This window comes from Triturus cristatus, chromosome 11 (assembly GCF_964204655.1).
Source record: "Triturus cristatus chromosome 11, aTriCri1.1, whole genome shotgun sequence".
NCBI lineage: Eukaryota > Metazoa > Chordata > Amphibia > Caudata > Salamandridae > Triturus > Triturus cristatus.
The window spans coordinates 1141915855-1141938794 of record NC_140594.1 but is presented as its reverse complement, the minus strand read 5'-3'; the positions used below and the strand labels follow the sequence as shown (position 1 = coordinate 1141938794).

The 22940-nt window shown below is 45.4% G+C and overlaps 12 non-coding genes across 12 annotated transcripts; all 12 read left to right on the top strand.

Annotated features, from left to right (window-relative positions):
- Positions 1-843: 843 nt before the first annotated feature.
- Positions 844-915, top strand: TRNAG-UCC (transfer RNA glycine (anticodon UCC)). The gene has a single exon. It is a non-coding gene; the product is annotated as a tRNA-Gly (tRNA).
- A 1515-nt stretch (positions 916-2430) lies between these two features.
- Positions 2431-2502, top strand: TRNAG-UCC (transfer RNA glycine (anticodon UCC)). Its single transcript has one exon. It is a non-coding gene; the product is annotated as a tRNA-Gly (tRNA).
- Positions 2503-4023: 1521 nt separating this feature from the next.
- Positions 4024-4095, top strand: TRNAG-UCC (transfer RNA glycine (anticodon UCC)). The gene has a single exon. It is a non-coding gene; the product is annotated as a tRNA-Gly (tRNA).
- Positions 4096-5610: 1515 nt separating this feature from the next.
- TRNAG-UCC (transfer RNA glycine (anticodon UCC)) lies at positions 5611-5682 on the top strand. Its single transcript has one exon. It is a non-coding gene; the product is annotated as a tRNA-Gly (tRNA).
- Positions 5683-7203: 1521 nt separating this feature from the next.
- Positions 7204-7275, top strand: TRNAG-UCC (transfer RNA glycine (anticodon UCC)). The gene has a single exon. It is a non-coding gene; the product is annotated as a tRNA-Gly (tRNA).
- A 3091-nt stretch (positions 7276-10366) lies between these two features.
- On the top strand, positions 10367-10438 carry TRNAG-UCC (transfer RNA glycine (anticodon UCC)). The gene has a single exon. It is a non-coding gene; the product is annotated as a tRNA-Gly (tRNA).
- A 1504-nt stretch (positions 10439-11942) lies between these two features.
- Positions 11943-12014, top strand: TRNAG-UCC (transfer RNA glycine (anticodon UCC)). The gene has a single exon. It is a non-coding gene; the product is annotated as a tRNA-Gly (tRNA).
- A 1520-nt stretch (positions 12015-13534) lies between these two features.
- TRNAG-UCC (transfer RNA glycine (anticodon UCC)) lies at positions 13535-13606 on the top strand. Its single transcript has one exon. It is a non-coding gene; the product is annotated as a tRNA-Gly (tRNA).
- A 1515-nt stretch (positions 13607-15121) lies between these two features.
- On the top strand, positions 15122-15193 carry TRNAG-UCC (transfer RNA glycine (anticodon UCC)). The gene has a single exon. It is a non-coding gene; the product is annotated as a tRNA-Gly (tRNA).
- A 1515-nt stretch (positions 15194-16708) lies between these two features.
- TRNAG-UCC (transfer RNA glycine (anticodon UCC)) lies at positions 16709-16780 on the top strand. Its single transcript has one exon. It is a non-coding gene; the product is annotated as a tRNA-Gly (tRNA).
- Positions 16781-18290: 1510 nt separating this feature from the next.
- Positions 18291-18362, top strand: TRNAG-UCC (transfer RNA glycine (anticodon UCC)). The gene has a single exon. It is a non-coding gene; the product is annotated as a tRNA-Gly (tRNA).
- A 1515-nt stretch (positions 18363-19877) lies between these two features.
- On the top strand, positions 19878-19949 carry TRNAG-UCC (transfer RNA glycine (anticodon UCC)). Its single transcript has one exon. It is a non-coding gene; the product is annotated as a tRNA-Gly (tRNA).
- Positions 19950-22940: the final 2991 nt, after the last annotated feature.

Below are 22940 nucleotides of genomic sequence, written 5' to 3'. Positions count from 1 at the left end.
AAGGACAGGGACAGAGAGCTGCTGTCTTGGTAAAGGCCTGAAACGGCTAATTCCTAAGAGGGTCTGCACTTTCAGTTATGACTGACTGTGAGTGGGGAAGATGAAGATTTTCTGTACCCAGCATACCTTGCGATGTGCTTAGGCAAATGAGGAGAGAGCCCCACCAATCCCTTGCCACTCCGCTGAAAGCTCCTCCTCTGCATAAAGAGAGCACTTTCACAAGGGAGCAGAGTGGCGCAGCGGAAGCGTGCTGGGCCCATAACCCAGAGGTCGATGGATCGAAACCATCCTCTGCTAATATTGCTTGATTTTTCTTCCTAGGACTAATCTGTCATTTCCACCCTGCCAGCAAGGAAAAGCGCAGGCTTGTGCTAGCTATGTGAGAAAAGACTTCTCAACTATCTGTCTCTGCTGTAAATCAAGAGAGTGATCGTCAAAGGATCAACCCTATACTTTGAAAGTAAAGATACCCAATTAGAAGCATAAATGACAGGTGGGACCTTCACACGTTTTTCGGGCATGCTTTGAATTTCATTCTTCCCTTTTTGTTCTGCTTTTATCAATCTCCTATGCATTTCATGGAATTTACTCCCTTTCTCTTCGCTGCTTTGCTTCCGATGCTGCCCATATGCTCATTTCCACTATTTGTACTGCTGCTTTCCATTTCTTCTCTTCTGCACAGCTTTGTCCTTGGTTTCAATCCCCAGTTCTTTACCCTCTGCAAGACAATTTCTACTGCTTTTCATGTTGGTATCCACACCAAATGCACCATTGGAACCGGTGCAAGATTGCCACTGCACTCGGCGTTGTAACATCTGGAAGCTAGAGGACACACATCAGAAGGCGTTGGTGGTATAGTGGTGAGCATAGCTGCCTTCCAAGCAGTTGACCCGGGTTCGATTCCCGGCCAACGCAGTGCAAATATTTATATATTCTCCAAGCAGGATATATTTTAATGCAACATGTCACAAAACTGAAATATCAGAATAATCAGCCGTTATATAAAAAAATAAACAAACACGTAGGTAGACATCTCGATCGCCTCATCTGCTACATTCATTGTCCCAATATATGCTATTTTCCATAAAGCACTCACCACTCACATGTACTGATAATAAATATTTTGCTGGGGGCAGGCAATGAAAGGGCTGAGCCCCGACCAGACATTATAACCCCAGCAACCCTATTTTAAAAAGCATTTCTAGGCGATATCTAGCCTCTGAAAATAATAGGCAAGATCCACCGATAAATCTGGCAAAAGTCCCCAAGATTTTGTGCATACTTGTGCTCTCACCTGAATGCAGCGCCACCTTGTAACTATCGGATGTAACTGCGGCTCAGAAAAATGTTTTATCAGAGGGTAAGTTGAGAGGACTCCAAGTGGCAGATTTCCACGGAAAGAGCCTCTCACTGCAGCAGGAAGGTTGGATACTTTAAATTGGCATAGTTTCCTGTCCAGTGTCCTCTCACGTCCCGAACGCTCCCAAACGCTCAAACGCCTCACACTGGGCAAGCCCTCACTGGGTAGATCTCTGGCTCCCAGGTAAAGCCAAATCCTGAGTATGCTAGTGCTAGGATCACAGAGAAAGGACAGGGACAGAGAGCTGCTGTCTTGGTAAAGGCCTGAAACGGCTAATTCCTAAGAGGGTCTGCACTTTCAGTTATGACTGACTGTGAGTGGGGAAGATGAAGATTTTCTGTACCCAGCATACCTTGCGATGTGCTTAGGCAAATGAGGAGAGAGCCCCACCAATCCCTTGCCACTCCGCTGAAAGCTCCTCCTCTGCATAAAGAGAGCACTTTCACAAGGCAGCAGAGTGGCGCAGCGGAAGCGTGCTGGGCCCATAACCCAGAGGTCGATGGATCGAAACCATCCTCTGCTAATATTGCTTGATTTTTCTTCCTAGGACTAATCTGTCATTTCCACCCTGCCAGCAAGGAAAAGTGCAGGCTTGTGCTAGCTATGTGAGAAAAGACTTCTCAACTATCTGTCTCTGCTGTAAATCAAGAGAGTGATCGTCAAAGGATTAACCCTATACTTTGAAAGTAAAGATACCCAATTAGAAGCATAAATGACAGGTGGGACCTTCACACGTTTTTCGGGGCATGCTTTGAATTTCATTCTTCCCTTTTTGTTCTGCTTTTATCAATCTCCTATGCATTTCATGGAATTTACTCCCTTTCTCTTCGCTGCTTTGCTTCCGCTGCTGCCCATATGCTCATTTCCACTATTTGTACTGCTGCTTTCCATTTCTTCTCTTCTGCACAGCTTTGTCCTTGGTTTCAATCCCCAGTTCTTTACCCTCTGCAAGACAATTTCTACTGCTTTTCATGTTGGTATCCACACCAAATGCACCATTGGAACCGGTGCAAGATTGCCACTGCACTCGGCGTTGTAACATCTGGAACCTAGAGGACACACATCAGAGGGCGTTGGTGGTATAGTGGTGAGCATAGCTGCCTTCCAAGCAGTTGACCCGGGTTCGATTCCCGGCCAACGCAGTGCAAATATTTATATATTCTCCAAGCAGGATATATTTTAATGCAACATGTCACAAAACTGAAATATCAGAAACAGAATAATCAGCCGTTATATAAAAAAATAAACAAACACGTAGGTAGACATCTCGATCGCCTCATCTGCTACATTCATTGTCCCAATATATGCTATTTTCCATAAAGCACTCACCACTCACATGTGCTGATAATAAATATTTTGCTGGGGGCAGGCAATGAAAGGGCTGAGCCCCGACCAGACATTATAACCCCAGCAACCCTATTTTAAAAAGCATTTCTAGGCGATATCTAGCCTCTGAAAATAATAGGCAAGATCCACCGATAAATCTGGCAAAAGTCCCCAAGATTTTGTGCATACTTGTGCTCTCACCTGAATGCAGCGCCACCTTGTAACCATCGGATGTAACTGCGGCTCAGAAAAATGTTTTATCAGAGGGCAAGTTGAGAGGACTCCAAGTGGCAGATTTCCACGGAAAGAGCCTCTCGCTGCAGCAGGAAGGTTGGATACTTCAAATTGGCATAGTTTCCTGTCCAGCGTCCTCTCACGTCCCGAACGCTCCCAAACGCTCAAAAGCCTCACACCGGGCAAGCCCTCACCGGGTAGATCTCTGGCTCCCAGGTAAAGCCAAATCCTGAGTATGCTAGTGCTAGGATCACAGAGAAAGGACAGGGACAGAGAGCTGCTGTCTTGGTAAAGGCCTGAAACGGTTAATTCCTAAGAGGATCTGCACTTTCAGTTATGACTGACTGTGAGTGGGGAAGATGAAGATTTTCTGTACCCAGCATACCTTGCGATGTGCTTAGGCAAATGAGGAGAGAGCCCCACCAATCCCTTGCCACTCCGCTGAAAGCTCCTCCTCTGCATAAAGAGAGCACTTTCACAAGGGAGCAGAGTGGCGCAGCGGAAGCGTGCTGGGCCCATAACCCAGAGGTCGATGGATCGAAACCATCCTCTGCTAATATTGCTTGATTTTTCTTCCTAGGACTAATCTGTCATTTCCACCCTGCCAGCAAGGAAAAGCGCAGGCTTGTGCTAGCTATGTGAGAAAAGACTTCTCAACTATCTGTCTCTGCTGTAAATCAAGAGAGTGATCGTCAAAGGATCAACCCTATACTTTGAAAGTAAAGATACCCAATTAGAAGCATAAATGACAGGTGGGACCTTCACACGTTTTTCGGGGCATGCTTTGAATTTCATTCTTCCCTTTTTGTTCTGCTTTTATCAATCTCCTATGCATTTCATGGAATTTACTCCCTTTCTCTTCGCTGCTTTGCTTCCGATGCTGCCCATATGCTCATTTCCACTATTTGTACTGCTGCTTTCCATTTCTTCTCTTCTGCACAGCTTTGTCCTTGGTTTCAATCCCCAGTTCTTTACCCTCTGCAAGACAATTTCTACTGCTTTTCATGTTGGTATCCACACCAAATGCACCATTGGAACCGGTGCAAGATTGCCACTGCACTCGGCGTTGTAACATCTGGAAGCTAGAGGACACACATCAGAAGGCGTTGGTGGTATAGTGGTGAGCATAGCTGCCTTCCAAGCAGTTGACCCGGGTTCGATTCCCGGCCAACGCAGTGCAAATATTTATATATTCTCCAAGCAGGATATATTTTAATGCAACATGTCACAAAACTGAAATATCAGAATAATCAGCCGTTATATAAAAAAATAAACAAACACGTAGGTAGACATCTCGATCGCCTCATCTGCTACATTCATTGTCCCAATATATGCTATTTTCCATAAAGCACTCACCACTCACATGTGCTGATAATAAATATTTTGCTGGGGGCAGGCAATGAAAGGGCTGAGCCCCGACCAGACATTATAACCCCAGCAACCCTATTTTAAAAAGCATTTCTAGGCGATATCTAGCCTCTGAAAATAATAGGCAAGATCCACCGATAAATCTGGCAAAAGTCCCCAAGATTTTGTGCATACTTGTGCTCTCACCTGAATGCAGCGCCACCTTGTAACCATCGGATGTAACTGCGGCTCAGAAAAATGTTTTATCAGAGGGCAAGTTGAGAGGACTCCAAGTGGCAGATTTCCACGGAAAGAGCCTCTCACTGCAGCAGGAAGGTTGGATACTTTAAATTGGCATAGTTTCCTGTCCAGCGTCCTCTCACGTCCCGAACGCTCCCAAACGCTCAAACGCCTCACACTGGGCAAGCCCTCACCGGGTAGATCTCTGGCTCCCAGGTAAAGCCAAATCCTGAGTATGCTAGTGCTAGGATCACAGAGAAAGGACAGGGACAGAGAGCTGCTGTCTTGGTAAAGGCCTGAAACGGCTAATTCCTAAGAGGGTCTGCACTTTCAGTTATGACTGACTGTGAGTGGGGAAGATGAAGATTTTCTGTACCCAGCATACCTTGCGATGTGCTTAGGCAAATGAGGAGAGAGCCCCACCAATCCCTTGCCACTCCGCTGAAAGCTCCTCCTCTGCATAAAGAGAGCACTTTCACAAGGGAGCAGAGTGGCGCAGCGGAAGCGTGCTGGGCCCATAACCCAGAGGTCGATGGATCGAAACCATCCTCTGCTAATATTGCTTGATTTTTCTTCCTAGGACTAATCTGTCATTTCCACCCTGCCAGCAAGGAAAAGTGCAGGCTTGTGCTAGCTATGTGAGAAAAGACTTCTCAACTATCTGTCTCTGCTGTAAATCAAGAGAGTGATCGTCAAAGGATTAACCCTATACTTTGAAAGTAAAGATACCCAATTAGAAGCATAAATGACAGGTGGGACCTTCACACGTTTTTCGGGGCATGCTTTGAATTTCATTCTTCCCTTTTTGTTCTGCTTTTATCAATCTCCTATGCATTTCATGGAATTTACTCCCTTTCTCTTCGCTGCTTTGCTTCCGATGCTGCCCATATGCTCATTTCCACTATTTGTACTGCTGCTTTCCATTTCTTCTCTTCTGCACAGCTTTGTCCTTGGTTTCAATCCCCAGTTCTTTACCCTCTGCAAGACAATTTCTACTGCTTTTCATGTTGGTATCCACACCAAATGCACCATTGGAACCGGTGCAAGATTGCCACTGCACTCGGCGTTGTAACATCTGGAACCTAGAGGACACACATCAGAGGGCGTTGGTGGTATAGTGGTGAGCATAGCTGCCTTCCAAGCAGTTGACCCGGGTTCGATTCCCGGCCAACGCAGTGCAAATATTTATATATTCTCCAAGCAGGATATATTTTAATGCAACATGTCACAAAACTGAAATATCAGAAACAGAATAATCAGCCGTTATATAAAAAAATAAACAAACACGTAGGTAGACATCTCGATCGCCTCATCTGCTACATTCATTGTCCCAATATATGCTATTTTCCATAAAGCACTCACCACTCACATGTGCTGATAATAAATATTTTGCTGGGGGCAGGCAATGAAAGGGCTGAGCCCCGACCAGACATTATAACCCCAGCAACCCTATTTTAAAAAGCATTTCTAGGCGATATCTAGCCTCTGAAAATAATAGGCAAGATCCACCGATAAATCTGGCAAAAGTCCCCAAGATTTTGTGCATACTTGTGCTCTCACCTGAATGCAGCGCCACCTTGTAACCATCGGATGTAACTGCGGCTCAGAAAAATGTTTTATCAGAGGGCAAGTTGAGAGGACTCCAAGTGGCAGATTTCCACGGAAAGAGCCTCTCACTGCAGCAGGAAGGTTGGATACTTCAAATTGGCATAGTTTCCTGTCCAGCGTCCTCTCACGTCCCGAACGCTCCCAAACACTCAAAAGCCTCACACCAGGCAAGCCCTCACCGGGTAGATCTCTGGCTCCCAGGTAAAGCCAAATCCTGAGTATGCTAGTGCTAGGATCACAGAGAAAGGACAGGGACAGAGAGCTGCTGTCTTGGTAAAGGCCTGAAACGGCTAATTCCTAAGAGGATCTGCACTTTCAGTTATGACTGACTGTGAGTGGGGAAGATGAAGATTTTCTGTACCCAGCATACCTTGCGATGTGCTTAGGCAAATGAGGAGAGAGCCCCACCAATCCCTTGCCACTCTGCTGAAAGCTCCTCCTCTGCATAAAGAGAGCACTTTCACAAGGGAGCAGAGTGGTGCAGCGGAAGCGTGCTGGGCCCATAACCCAGAGGTCGATGGATCGAAACCATCCTCTGCTAATATTGCTTGATTTTTCTTCCTAGGACTAATCTGTCATTTCCACCCTGCCAGCAAGGAAAAGCGCAGGCTTGTGCTAGCTATGTGAGAAAAGACTTCTCAACTATCTGTCTCTGCTGTAAATCAAGAGAGTGATCGTCAAAGGATCAACCCTATACTTTGAAAGTAAAGATACCCAATTAGAAGCATAAATGACAGGTGGGACCTTCACACGTTTTTCGGGGCATGCTTTGAATTTCATTCTTCCCTTTTTGTTCTGCTTTTATCAATCTCCTATGCATTTCATGGAATTTACTCCCTTTCTCTTCGCTGCTTTGCTTCCGATGCTGCCCATATGCTCATTTCCACTATTTGTACTGCTGCTTTCCATTTCTTCTCTTCTGCACAGCTTTGTCCTTGGTTTCAATCCCCAGTTCTTTACCCTCTGCAAGACAATTTCTACTGCTTTTCATGTTGGTATCCACACCAAATGCACCATTGGAACCGGTGCAAGATTGCCACTGCACTCGGCGTTGTAACATCTGGAACCTAGAGGACACACATCAGAGGGCGTTGGTGGTATAGTGGTGAGCATAGCTGCCTTCCAAGCAGTTGACCCGGGTTCGATTCCCGGCCAACGCAGTGCAAATATTTATATATTCTCCAAGCAGGATATATTTTAATGCAACATGTCACAAAACTGAAATATCAGAATAATCAGCCGTTATATAAAAAAATAAACAAACACGTAGGTAGACATCTCGATCGCCTCATCTGCTACATTCCTTGTCCCAATATATGCTATTTTCCATAAAGCACTCACCACTCACATGTGCTGATAATAAATATTTTGCTGGGGGCAGGCAATGAAAGGGCTGAGCCCCGACCAGACATTATAACCCCAGCAACCCTATTTTAAAAAGCATTTCTAGGCGATATCTAGCCTCTGAAAATAATAGGCAAGATCCACCGATAAATCTGGCAAAAGTCCCCAAGATTTTGTGCATACTTGTGCTCTCACCTGAATGCAGCGCCACCTTGTAACCATCGGATGTAACTGCGGCTCAGAAAAATGTTTTATCAGAGGGCAAGTTGAGAGGACTCCAAGTGGCAGATTTCCACGGAAAGAGCCTCTCGCTGCAGCAGGAAGGTTGGATACTTCAAATTGGCATAGTTTCCTGTCCAGCGTCCTCTCACGTCCCGAACGCTCCCAAACACTCAAAAGCCTCGCCCTCACCGGGTAGATCTCTGGCTCCCAGGTAAAGCCAAATCCTGAGTATGCTAGTGCTAGGATCACAGAGAAAGGACAGGGACAGAGAGCTGCTGTCTTGGTAAAGGCCTGAAACGGCTAATTCCTAAGAGGGTCTGCACTTTCAGTTATGACTGACTGTGAGTGGGGAAGATGAAGATTTTCTGTACCCAGCATACCTTGCGATGTGCTTAGGCAAATGAGGAGAGAGCCCCACCAATCCCTTGCCACTCCGCTGAAAGCTCCTCCTCTGCATAAAGAGAGCACTTTCACAAGGGAGCAGAGTGGCGCAGCGGAAGCGTGCTGGGCCCATAACCCAGAGGTCGATGGATCGAAACCATCCTCTGCTAATATTGCTTGATTTTTCTTCCTAGGACTAATCTGTCATTTCCACCCTGCCAGCAAGGAAAAGCGCAGGCTTGTGCTAGCTATGTGAGAAAAGACTTCTCAACTATCTGTCTCTGCTGTAAATCAAGAGAGTGATCGTCAAAGGATCAACCCTATACTTTGAAAGTAAAGATACCCAATTAGAAGCATAAATGACAGGTGGGACCTTCACACGTTTTTCGGGGCATGCTTTGAATTTCATTCTTCCCTTTTTGTTCTGCTTTTATCAATCTCCTATGCATTTCATGGAATTTACTCCCTTTCTCTTCGCTGCTTTGCTTCCGATGCTGCCCATATGCTCATTTCCACTATTTGTACTGCTGCTTTCCATTTCTTCTCTTCTGCACAGCTTTGTCCTTGGTTTCAATCCCCAGTTCTTTACCCTCTGCAAGACAATTTCTACTGCTTTTCATGTTGGTATCCACACCAAATGCACCATTGGAACCGGTGAAAGATTGCCACTGCACTCGGCGTTGTAACATCTGGAACCTAGAGGACACACATCAGAGGGCGTTGGTGGTATAGTGGTGAGCATAGCTGCCTTCCAAGCAGTTGACCCGAGTTCGATTCCCGGCCAACGCAGTGCAAATATTTATATATTCTCCAAGCAGGATATATTTTAATGCAACATGTCACAAAACTGAAATATCAGAATAATCAGCCGTTATATAAAAAAATAAACAAACACGTAGGTAGACATCTCGATCGCCTCATCTGCTACATTCATTGTCCCAATATATGCTATTTTCCATAAAGCACTCACCACTCACATGTGCTGATAATAAATATTTTGCTGGGGGCAGGCAATGAAAGGGCTGAGCCCCGACCAGACATTATAACCCCAGCATCCCTATTTTAAAAAGCATTTCTAGGCGATATCTAGCCTCTGAAAATAATAGGCAAGATCCACCGATAAATCTGTCAAAAGTCCCCAAGATTTTGTGCATACTTGTGCTCTCACCTGAATGCAGCGCCACCTTGTAACCATCGGATGTAACTGCGGCTCAGAAAAATGTTTTATCAGAGGGCAAGTTGAGAGGACTCCAAGTGGCAGATTTCCACGGAAAGAGCCTCTCACTGCAGCAGGAAGGTTGGATACTTTAAATTGGCATAGTTTCCTGTCCAGCGTCCTCTCACGTACCGAACGCTCCCAAACGCTCAAACGCCTCACACTGGGCAAGCCCTCACCGGGTAGATCTCTGGCTCCCAGGTAAAGCCAAATCCTGAGTATGCTAGTGCTAGGATCACAGAGAAAGGACAGGGACAGAGAGCTGCTGTCTTGGTAAAGGCCTGAAACGGCTAATTCCTAAGAGGGTCTGCACTTTCAGTTATGACTGACTGTGAGTGGGGAAGATGAAGATTTTCTGTACCCAGCATACCTTGCGATGTGCTTAGGCAAATGAGGAGAGAGCCCCACCAATCCCTTGCCACTCCGCTGAAAGCTCCTCCTCTGCATAAAGAGAGCACTTTCACAAGGGAGCAGAGTGGCGCAGCGGAAGCGTGCTGGGCCCATAACCCAGAGGTCGATGGATCGAAACCATCCTCTGCTAATATTGCTTGATTTTTCTTCCTAGGACTAATCTGTCATTTCCACCCTGCCAGCAAGGAAAAGTGCAGGCTTGTGCTAGCTATGTGAGAAAAGACTTCTCAACTATCTGTCTCTGCTGTAAATCAAGAGAGTGATCGTCAAAGGATTAACCCTATACTTTGAAAGTAAAGATACCCAATTAGAAGCATAAATGACAGGTGGGACCTTCACACGTTTTTCGGGGCATGCTTTGAATTTCATTCTTCCCTTTTTGTTCTGCTTTTATCAATCTCCTATGCATTTCATGGAATTTACTCCCTTTCTCTTCGCTGCTTTGCTTCCGATGCTGCCCATATGCTCATTTCCACTATTTGTACTGCTGCTTTCCATTTCTTCTCTTCTGCACAGCTTTGTCCTTGGTTTCAATCCCCAGTTCTTTACCCTCTGCAAGACAATTTCTACTGCTTTTCATGTTGGTATCCACACCAAATGCACCATTGGAACCGGTGCAAGATTGCCACTGCACTCGGCGTTGTAACATCTGGAACCTAGAGGACACACATCAGAGGGCGTTGGTGGTATAGTGGTGAGCATAGCTGCCTTCCAAGCAGTTGACCCGGGTTCGATTCCCGGCCAACGCAGTGCAAATATTTATATATTCTCCAAGCAGGATATATTTTAATGCAACATGTCACAAAACTGAAATATCAGAATAATCAGCCGTTATATAAAAAAATAAACAAACACGTAGGTAGACATCTCGATCGCCTCATCTGCTACATTCCTTGTCCCAATATATGCTATTTTCCATAAAGCACTCACCACTCACATGTGCTGATAATAAATATTTTGCTGGGGGCAGGCAATGAAAGGGCTGAGCCCCGACCAGACATTATAACCCCAGCAACCCTATTTTAAAAAGCATTTCTAGGCGATATCTAGCCTCTGAAAATAATAGGCAAGATCCACCGATAAATCTGGCAAAAGTCCCCAAGATTTTGTGCATACTTGTGCTCTCACCTGAATGCAGCGCCACCTTGTAACCATCGGATGTAACTGTGGCTCAGAAAAATGTTTTATCAGAGGGCAAGTTGAGAGGACTCCAAGTGGCAGATTTCCACGGAAAGAGCCTCTCGCTGCAGCAGGAAGGTTGGATACTTCAAATTGGCATAGTTTCCTGTCCAGCGTCCTCTCACGTCCCGAACGCTCCCAAACACTCAAAAGCCTCGCCCTCACCGGGTAGATCTCTGGCTCCCAGGTAAAGCCAAATCCTGAGTATGCTAGTGCTAGGATCACAGAGAAAGGACAGGGACAGAGAGCTGCTGTCTTGGTAAAGGCCTGAAACGGCTAATTCCTAAGAGGGTCTGCACTTTCAGTTATGACTGACTGTGAGTGGGGAAGATGAAGATTTTCTGTACCCAGCATACCTTGCGATGTGCTTAGGCAAATGAGGAGAGAGCCCCACCAATCCCTTGCCACTCCGCTGAAAGCTCCTCCTCTGCATAAAGAGAGCACTTTCACAAGGGAGCAGAGTGGCGCAGCGGAAGCGTGCTGGGCCCATAACCCAGAGGTCGATGGATCGAAACCATCCTCTGCTAATATTGCTTGATTTTTCTTCCTAGGACTAATCTGTCATTTCCACCCTGCCAGCAAGGAAAAGCGCAGGCTTGTGCTAGCTATGTGAGAAAAGACTTCTCAACTATCTGTCTCTGCTGTAAATCAAGAGAGTGATCGTCAAAGGATCAACCCTATACTTTGAAAGTAAAGATACCCAATTAGAAGCATAAATGACAGGTGGGACCTTCACACGTTTTTCGGGGCATGCTTTGAATTTCATTCTTCCCTTTTTGTTCTGCTTTTATCAATCTCCTATGCATTTCATGGAATTTACTCCCTTTCTCTTCGCTGCTTTGCTTCCGATGCTGCCCATATGCTCATTTCCACTATTTGTACTGCTGCTTTCCATTTCTTCTCTTCTGCACAGCTTTGTCCTTGGTTTCAATCCCCAGTTCTTTACCCTCTGCAAGACAATTTCTACTGCTTTTCATGTTGGTATCCACACCAAATGCACCATTGGAACCGGTGCAAGATTGCCACTGCACTCGGCGTTGTAACATCTGGAACCTAGAGGACACACATCAGAGGGCGTTGGTGGTATAGTGGTGAGCATAGCTGCCTTCCAAGCAGTTGACCCGGGTTCGATTCCCGGCCAACGCAGTGCAAATATTTATATATTCTCCAAGCAGGATATATTTTAATGCAACATGTCACAAAACTGAAATATCAGAAACAGAATAATCAGCCGTTATATAAAAAAATAAACAAACACGTAGGTAGACATCTCGATCGCCTCATCTGCTACATTCATTGTCCCAATATATGCTATTTTCCATAAAGCACTCACCACTCACATGTGCTGATAATAAATATTTTGCTGGGGGCAGGCAATGAAAGGGCTGAGCCCCGACCAGACATTATAACCCCAGCAACCCTATTTTAAAAAGCATTTCTAGGCGATATCTAGCCTCTGAAAATAATAGGCAAGATCCACCGATAAATCTGGCAAAAGTCCCCAAGATTTTGTGCATACTTGTGCTCTCACCTGAATGCAGCGCCACCTTGTAACCATCGGATGTAACTGCGGCTCAGAAAAATGTTTTATCAGAGGGCAAGTTGAGAGGACTCCAAGTGGCAGATTTCCACGGAAAGAGCCTCTCGCTGCAGCAGGAAGGTTGGATACTTCAAATTGGCATAGTTTCCTGTCCAGCGTCCTCTCACGTCCCGAACGCTCCCAAACGCTCAAAAGCCTCACACCGGGCAAGCCCTCACCGGGTAGATCTCTGGCTCCCAGGTAAAGCCAAATCCTGAGTATGCTAGTGCTAGGATCACAGAGAAAGGACAGGGACAGAGAGCTGCTGTCTTGGTAAAGGCCTGAAACGGTTAATTCCTAAGAGGATCTGCACTTTCAGTTATGACTGACTGTGAGTGGGGAAGATGAAGATTTTCTGTACCCAGCATACCTTGCGATGTGCTTAGGCAAATGAGGAGAGAGCCCCACCAATCCCTTGCCACTCCGCTGAAAGCTCCTCCTCTGCATAAAGAGAGCACTTTCACAAGGGAGCAGAGTGGCGCAGCGGAAGCGTGCTGGGCCCATACCCAGAGGTCGATGGATCGAAACCATCCTCTGCTAATATTGCTTGATTTTTCTTCCTAGGACTAATCTGTCATTTCCACCCTGCCAGCAAGGAAAAGCGCAGGCTTGTGCTAGCTATGTGAGAAAAGACTTCTCAACTATCTGTCTCTGCTGTAAATCAAGAGAGTGATCGTCAAAGGATCAACCCTATACTTTGAAAGTAAAGATACCCAATTAGAAGCATAAATGACAGGTGGGACCTTCACACGTTTTTCGGGGCATGCTTTGAATTTCATTCTTCCCTTTTTGTTCTGCTTTTATCAATCTCCTATGCATTTCATGGAATTTACTACCTTTCTCTTCGCTGCTTTGCTTCCGATGCTGCCCATATGCTCATTTCCACTATTTGTACTGCTGCTTTCCATTTCTTCTCTTCTGCACAGCTTTGTCCTTGGTTTCAATCCCCAGTTCTTTACCCTCTGCAAGACAATTTCTACTGCTTTTCATGTTGGTATCCACACCAAATGCAGCATTGGAACCGGTGCAAGATTGCCACTGCACTCGGCGTTGTAACATCTGGAAGCTAGAGGACACACATCAGAAGGCGTTGGTGGTATAGTGGTGAGCATAGCTGCCTTCCAAGCAGTTGACCCGGGTTCGATTCCCGGCCAACGCAGTGCAAATATTTATATATTCTCCAAGCAGGATATATTTTAATGCAACATGTCACAAAACTGAAATATCAGAATAATCAGCCGTTATATAAAAAAATAAACAAACACGTAGGTAGACATCTCGATCGCCTCATCTGCTACATTCATTGTCCCAATATATGCTATTTTCCATAAAGCACTCACCACTCACATGTGCTGATAATAAATATTTTGCTGGGGGCAGGCAATGAAAGGGCTGAGCCCCGACCAGACATTATAACCCCAGCAACCCTATTTTAAAAAGCATTTCTAGGCGATATCTAGCCTCTGAAAATAATAGGCAAGATCCACCGATAAATCTGGCAAAAGTCCCCAAGATTTTGTGCATACTTGTGCTCTCACCTGAATGCAGCGCCACCTTGTAACCATCGGATGTAACTGCGGCTCAGAAAAATGTTTTATCAGAGGGCAAGTTGAGAGGACTCCAAGTGGCAGATTTCCACGGAAAGAGCCTCTCGCTGCAGCAGGAAGGTTGGATACTTCAAATTGGCATAGTTTCCTGTCCAGCGTCCTCTCACGTCCCGAACGCTCCCAAACGCTCAAAAGCCTCACACCGGGCAAGCCCTCACCGGGTAGATCTCTGGCTCCCAGGTAAAGCCAAATCCTGAGTATGCTAGTGCTAGGATCACAGAGAAAGGACAGGGACAGAGAGCTGCTGTCTTGGTAAAGGCCTGAAACGGCTAATTCCTAAGAGGGTCTGCACTTTCAGTTATGACTGACTGTGAGTGGGGAAGATGAAGATTTTCTGTACCCAGCATACCTTGCGATGTGCTTAGGCAAATGAGGAGAGAGCCCCACCAATCCCTTGCCACTCCGCTGAAAGCTCCTCCTCTGCATAAAGAGAGCACTTTCACAAGGGAGCAGAGTGGCGCAGCGGAAGCGTGCTGGGCCCATAACCCAGAGGTCGATGGATCGAAACCATCCTCTGCTAATATTGCTTGATTTTTCTTCCTAGGACTAATCTGTCATTTCCACCCTGCCAGCAAGGAAAAGCGCAGGCTTGTGCTAGCTATGTGAGAAAAGACTTCTCAACTATCTGTCTCTGCTGTAAATCAAGAGAGTGATCGTCAAAGGATCAACCCTATACTTTGAAAGTAAAGATACCCAATTAGAAGCATAAATGACAGGTGGGACCTTCACACGTTTTTCGGGGCATGCTTTGAATTTCATTCTTCCCTTTTTGTTCTGCTTTTATCAATCTCCTATGCATTTCATGGAATTTACTCCCTTTCTCTTCGCTGCTTTGCTTCCGATGCTGCCCATATGCTCATTTCCACTATTTGTACTGCTGCTTTCCATTTCTTCTCTTCTGCACAGCTTTGTCCTTGGTTTCAATCCCCAGTTCTTTACCCTCTGCAAGACAATTTCTACTGCTTTTCATGTTGGTATCCACACCAAATGCACCATTGGAACCGGTGCAAGATTGCCACTGCACTCGGCGTTGTAACACCTGGAAGCTAGAGGACACACATCAGAAGGCGTTGGTGGTATAGTGGTGAGCATAGCTGCCTTCCAAGCAGTTGACCCGGGTTCGATTCCCGGCCAACGCAGTGCAAATATTTATATATTCTCCAAGCAGGATATATTTTAATGCAACATGTGACAAAACTGAAATATCAGAATAATCAGCCGTTATATAAAAAAATAAACAAACACGTAGGTAGACATCTCGATCGCCTCATCTGCTACATTCATTGTCCCAATATATGCTATTTTCCATAAAGCACTCACCACTCACATGTACTGATAATAAATATTTTGCTGGGGGCAGGCAATGAAAGGGCTGAGCCCCGACCAGACATTATAACCCCAGCAACCCTATTTTAAAAAGCATTTCTAGGCGATATCTAGCCTCTGAAAATAATAGGCAAGATCCACCGATAAATCTGGCAAAAGTCCCCAAGATTTTGTGCATACTTGTGCTCTCACCTGAATGCAGCGCCACCTTGTAACTATCGGATGTAACTGCGGCTCAGAAAAATGTTTTATCAGAGGGCAAGTTGAGAGGACTCCAAGTGGCAGATTTCCACGGAAAGAGCCTCTCACTGCAGCAGGAAGGTTGGATACTTTAAATTGGCATAGTTTCCTGTCCAGCGTCCTCTCACGTCCCGAACGCTCCCAAACGCTCAAACGCCTCACACTGGGCAAGCCCTCACCGGGTAGATCTCTGGCTCCCAGGTAAAGCCAAATCCTGAGTATGCTAGTGCTAGGATCACAGAGAAAGGACAGGGACAGAGAGCTGCTGTCTTGGTAAAGGCCTGAAACGGCTAATTCCTAAGAGGGTCTGCACTTTCAGTTATGACTGACTGTGAGTGGGGAAGATGAAGATTTTCTGTACCCAGCATACCTTGCGATGTGCTTAGGCAAATGAGGAGAGAGCCCCACCAATCCCTTGCCACTCCGCTGAAAGCTCCTCCTCTGCATAAAGAGAGCACTTTCACAAGGCAGCAGAGTGGCGCAGCGGAAGCGTGCTGGGCCCATAACCCAGAGGTCGATGGATCGAAACCATCCTCTGCTAATATTGCTTGATTTTTCTTCCTAGGACTAATCTGTCATTTCCACCCTGCCAGCAAGGAAAAGTGCAGGCTTGTGCTAGCTATGTGAGAAAAGACTTCTCAACTATCTGTCTCTGCTGTAAATCAAGAGAGTGATCGTCAAAGGATTAACCCTATACTTTGAAAGTAAAGATACCCAATTAGAAGCATAAATGACATTTGGGACCTTCACACGTTTTTCGGGGCATGCTTTGAATTTCATTCTTCCCTTTTTGTTCTGCTTTTATCAATCTCCTATGCATTTCATGGAATTCACTCCCTTTCTCTTCGCTGCTTTGCTTCCGCTGCTGCCCATATGCTCATTTCCACTATTTGTACTGCTGCTTTCCATTTCTTCTCTTCTGCACAGCTTTGTCCTTGGTTTCAATCCCCAGTTCTTTACCCTCTGCAAGACAATTTCTACTGCTTTTCATGTTGGTATCCACACCAAATGCACCATTGGAACCGGTGCAAGATTGCCACTGCACTCGGCGTTGTAACATCTGGAACCTAGAGGACACACATCAGAGGGCGTTGGTGGTATAGTGGTGAGCATAGCTGCCTTCCAAGCAGTTGACCCGGGTTCGATTCCCGGCCAACGCAGTGCAAATATTTATATATTCTCCAAGCAGGATATATTTTAATGCAACATGTCACAAAACTGAAATATCAGAAACAGAATAATCAGCCGTTATATAAAAAAATAAACAAACACGTAGGTAGACATCTCGATCGCCTCATCTGCTACATTCATTGTCCCAATATATGCTATTTTCCATAAAGCACTCACCACTCACATGTGCTGATAATAAATATTTTGCTGGGGGCAGGCAATGAAAGGGCTGAGCCCCGACCAGACATTATAACCCCAGCAACCCTATTTTAAAAAGCATTTCTAGGCGATATCTAGCCTCTGAAAATAATAGGCAAGATCCACCGATAAATCTGGCAAAAGTCCCCAAGATTTTGTGCATACTTGTGCTCTCACCTGAATGCAGCGCCACCTTGTAACCATCGGATGTAACTGCGGCTCAGAAAAATGTTTTATCAGAGGGCAAGTTGAGAGGACTCCAAGTGGCAGATTTCCACAGAAAGAGCCTCTCGCTGCAGCAGGAAGGTTGGATACTTCAAATTGGCATAGTTTCCTGTCCAGCGTCCTCTCACGTCCCGAACGCTCCCAAACGCTCAAAAGCCTCGCCCTCACCGGGTAGATCTCTGGCTCCCAGGTAAAGCCAAATCCTGAGTATGCTAGTGCTAGGATCACAGAGAAGGGACAGGGACAGAGAGCTGCTGTCTTGGTAAAGGCCTGAAACGGTTAATTCCTAAGAGGATCTGCACTTTCAGTTATGACTGACTGTGAGTGGGGAAGATGAAGATTTTCTGTACCCAGCATACCTTGCGATGTGCTTAGGCAAATGAGGAGAGAGCCCCACCAATCCCTTGCCACTCCGCTGAAAGCTCCTCCTCTGCATAAAGAGAGCACTTTCACAAGGGAGCAGAGTGGCGCAGCGGAAGCGTGCTGGGCCCATAACCCAGAGGTCGATGGATCGAAACCATCCTCTGCTAATATTGCTTGATTTTTCTTCCTAGGACTAATCTGTCATTTCCACCCTGCCAGCAAGGAAAAGCGCAGGCTTGTGCTAGCTATGTGAGAAAAGACTTCTCAACTATCTGTCTCTGCTGTAAATCAAGAGAGTGATCGTCAAAGGATCAACCCTATACTTTGAAAGTAAAGATACCCAATTAGAAGCATAAATGACAGGTGGGACCTTCACACGTTTTTCGGGGCATGCTTTGAATTTCATTCTTCCCTTTTTGTTCTGCTTTTATCAATCTCCTATGCATTTCATGGAATTTACTCCCTTTCTCTTCGCTGCTTTGCTTCCGATGCTGCCCATATGCTCATTTCCACTATTTGTACTGCTGCTTTCCATTTCTTCTCTTCTGCACAGCTTTGTCCTTGGTTTCAATCCCCAGTTCTTTACCCTCTGCAAGACAATTTCTACTGCTTTTCATGTTGGTATCCACACCAAATGCACCATTGGAACCGGTGCAAGATTGCCACTGCACTCGGCGTTGTAACATCTGGAAGCTAGAGGACACACATCAGAAGGCGTTGGTGGTATAGTGGTGAGCATAGCTGCCTTCCAAGCAGTTGACCCGGGTTCGATTCCCGGCCAACGCAGTGCAAATATTTATATATTCTCCAAGCAGGATATATTTTAATGCAACATGTCACAAAACTGAAATATCAGAATAATCAGCCGTTATATAAAAAAATAAACAAACACGTAGGTAGACATCTCGATCGCCTCATCTGCTACATTCATTGTCCCAATATATGCTATTTTCCATAAAGCACTCACCACTCACATGTGCTGATAATAAATATTTTGCTGGGGGCAGGCAATGAAAGGGCTGAGCCCCGACCAGACATTATAACCCCAGCAACCCTATTTTAAAAAGCATTTCTAGGCGATATCTAGCCTCTGAAAATAATAGGCAAGATCCACCGATAAATCTGGCAAAAGTCCCCAAGATTTTGTGCATACTTGTGCTCTCACCTGAATGCAGCGCCACCTTGTAACCATCGGATGTAACTGCGGCTCAGAAAAATGTTTTATCAGAGGGCAAGTTGAGAGGACTCCAAGTGGCAGATTTCCACGGAAAGAGCCTCTCACTGCAGCAGGAAGGTTGGATACTTTAAATTGGCATAGTTTCCTGTCCAGCGTCCTCTCACGTCCCGAACGCTCCCAAACGCTCAAACGCCTCACACTGGGCAAGCCCTCACCGGGTAGATCTCTGGCTCCCAGGTAAAGCCAAATCCTGAGTATGCTAGTGCTAGGATCACAGAGAAAGGACAGGGACAGAGAGCTGCTGTCTTGGTAAAGGCCTGAAACGGCTAATTCCTAAGAGGGTCTGCACTTTCAGTTATGACTGACTGTGAGTGGGGAAGATGAAGATTTTCTGTACCCAGCATACCTTGCGATGTGCTTAGGCAAATGAGGAGAGAGCCCCACCAATCCCTTGCCACTCCGCTGAAAGCTCCTCCTCTGCATAAAGAGAGCACTTTCACAAGGGAGCAGAGTGGCGCAGCGGAAGCGTGCTGGGCCCATAACCCAGAGGTCGATGGATCGAAACCATCCTCTGCTAATATTGCTTGATTTTTCTTCCTAGGACTAATCTGTCATTTCCACCCTGCCAGCAAGGAAAAGTGCAGGCTTGTGCTAGCTATGTGAGAAAAGACTTCTCAACTATCTGTCTCTGCTGTAAATCAAGAGAGTGATCGTCAAAGGATTAACCCTATACTTTGAAAGTAAAGATACCCAATTAGAAGCATAAATGACAGGTGGGACCTTCACACGTTTTTCGGGGCATGCTTTGAATTTCATTCTTCCCTTTTTGTTCTGCTTTTATCAATCTCCTATGCATTTCATGGAATTTACTCCCTTTCTCTTCGCTGCTTTGCTTCCGATGCTGCCCATATGCTCATTTCCACTATTTGTACTGCTGCTTTCCATTTCTTCTCTTCTGCACAGCTTTGTCCTTGGTTTCAATCCCCAGTTCTTTACCCTCTGCAAGACAATTTCTACTGCTTTTCATGTTGGTATCCACACCAAATGCACCATTGGAACCGGTGCAAGATTGCCACTGCACTCGGCGTTGTAACATCTGGAACCTAGAGGACACACATCAGAGGGCGTTGGTGGTATAGTGGTGAGCATAGCTGCCTTCCAAGCAGTTGACCCGGGTTCGATTCCCGGCCAACGCAGTGCAAATATTTATATATTCTCCAAGCAGGATATATTTTAATGCAACATGTCACAAAACTGAAATATCAGAAACAGAATAATCAGCCGGATGTATGACGTTACAACGCACACTTTTACAACGCATGCACTTACAACGCATTTTTTACAACGCATAATCCATTACAACGCATGACATTACAACGCATGACACTACAACGCATTTTTAAAAACTACCTTTACAACGCATTTCCATTACAACGCATACTACCTTTACAACGCATACCATTACAACGCATAATATTAAATTGCATTTAAGGTAAGTATTAGATAGTATAGGGGTAAAAGTTACTTTTCTAACTCCAGGGGGTGCAACAGTAGGGTAAATGTTGGATAGTATAGGGGTAAAAATTACTATTCTAACTCCAGGGGGTGCAACAGTAGGGTAAGTGTTGGATAGTATAGGGGTAAAAATTACTATTCTAACTCCAGGGGGTGCAACAGTGGGGTAAGTGTTGGATAGTATAGGGGTAAAAATTACTATTCTAACTCCAGGGGGTGCATCAGTAGGGTAAGTGTTGGATAGTATAGGGGTAAAAATTACTATTCTAACTCCAGGGGGTGCAACAGTAGGGTAAGTGTTGGATAGTATAGGGGTAAAAATTACTATTCTAACTCCAGAGGGTGCAACAGTAGGGTAAGTGTTGGATAGTATAGGGGTAAAAATTACTATTCTAACTCCAGGGGGTGCAACAGTAGAATAAGTGTTGGATAGTATAGGGGTAAAAATTACTATTCTAACTCCAGGGGGTGCAACAGTAGGGTAAGTGTTGGATAGTATAGGGGTAAAAATTACTATTCTAACTCCAGGGGGTGCAACAGTAGGGTAAGTGTTGGATAGTATAGGGGTAAAAATTACTATTCTAACTCCAGGGGGTGCAACAGTAGGGTAAGTGTTGGATAGTATAGGGGTAAAAATTACTATTCTAACTCCAGGGGGTGCAACAGTAGGGTAAGTGTTGGATAGTGTAGTGTAATATTATGCGTTGTAATGGTATGCGTTGTAATGGTAGTATGCGTTGTAATGGAATGCGTTGTAAAGGTAGTTTTTAAAAATGCGTTGTAGTGTCATGCGTTGTAATGTCATGCGTTGTAATGGATTATGCGTTGTAAAAAATGCGTTGTAAAGGTAGTGCGTTGTAAAAGTTGCGTTGTAAAGGTTGTTCCCCTAATCAGCCGTTATATAAAAAAATAAACAAACACGTAGGTAGACATCTCGATCGCCTCATCTGCTACATTCATTGTCCCAATATATGCTATTTTCCATAAAGCACTCACCACTCACATGTGCTGATAATAAATATTTTGCTGGGGGCAGGCAATGAAAGGGCTGAGCCCCGACCAGACATTATAACCCCAGCAACCCTATTTTAAAAAGCATTTCTAGGCGATATCTAGCCTCTGAAAATAATAGGCAAGATCCACCGATAAATCTGGCAAAAGTCCCCAAGATTTTGTGCATACTTGTGCTCTCACCTGAATGCAGCGCCACCTTGTAACCATCGGATGTAACTGCGGCTCAGAAAAATGTTTTATCAGAGGGCAAGTTGAGAGGACTCCAAGTGGCAGATTTCCACGGAAAGAGCCTCTCACTGCAGCAGGAAGGTTGGATACTTCAAATTGGCATAGTTTCCTGTCCAGCGTCCTCTCACGTCCCGAACGCTCCCAAACACTCAAAAGCCTCACACCAGGCAAGCCCTCACCGGGTAGATCTCTGGCTCCCAGGTAAAGCCAAATCCTGAGTATGCTAGTGCTAGGATCACAGAGAAAGGACAGGGACAGAGAGCTGCTGTCTTGGTAAAGGCCTGAAACGGCTAATTCCTAAGAGGGTCTGCACTTTCAGTTATGACTGACTGTGAGTGGGGAAGATGAAGATTTTCTGTACCCAGCATACCTTGCGATGTGCTTAGGCAAATGAGGAGAGAGCCCCACCAATCCCTTGCCACTCCGCTGAAAGCTCCTCCTCTGCATAAAGAGAGCACTTTCACAAGGGAGCAGAGTGGTGCAGCGGAAGCGTGCTGGGCCCATAACCCAGAGGTCGATGGATCGAAACCATCCTCTGCTAATATTGCTTGATTTTTCTTCCTAGGACTAATCTGTCATTTCCACCCTGCCAGCAAGGAAAAGCGCAGGCTTGTGCTAGCTATGTGAGAAAAGACTTCTCAACTATCTGTCTCTGCTGTAAATCAAGAGAGTGATCGTCAAAGGATCAACCCTATACTTTGAAAGTAAAGATACCCAATTAGAAGCATAAATGACAGGTGGGACCTTCACACGTTTTTCGGGGCATGCTTTGAATTTCATTCTTCCCTTTTTGTTCTGCTTTTATCAATCTCCTATGCATTTCATGGAATTTACTCCCTTTCTCTTCGCTGCTTTGCTTCCGATGCTGCCCATATGCTCATTTCCACTATTTGTACTGCTGCTTTCCATTTCTTCTCTTCTGCACAGCTTTGTCCTTGGTTTCAATCCCCAGTTCTTTACCCTCTGCAAGACAATTTCTACTGCTTTTCATGTTGGTATCCACACCAAATGCACCATTGGAACCGGTGCAAGATTGCCACTGCACTCGGCGTTGTAACATCTGGAACCTAGAGGACACACATCAGAAGGCGTTGGTGGTATAGTGGTGAGCATAGCTGCCTTCCAAGCAATTGACCCGGGTTCGATTCCCGGCCAACGCAGTGCAAATATTTATATATTCTCCAAGCAGGATATATTTTAATGCAACATGTCACAAAACTGAAATATCAGAATAATCAGCCGTTATATAAAAAAATAAACAAACACGTAGGTAGACATCTCGATCGCCTCATCTGCTACATTCATTGTCCCAATATATGCTATTTTCCATAAAGCACTCACCACTCACATGTGCTGATAATAAATATTTTGCTGGGGGCAGGCAATGAAAGGGCTGAGCCCCGACCAGACATTATAACCCCAGCAACCCT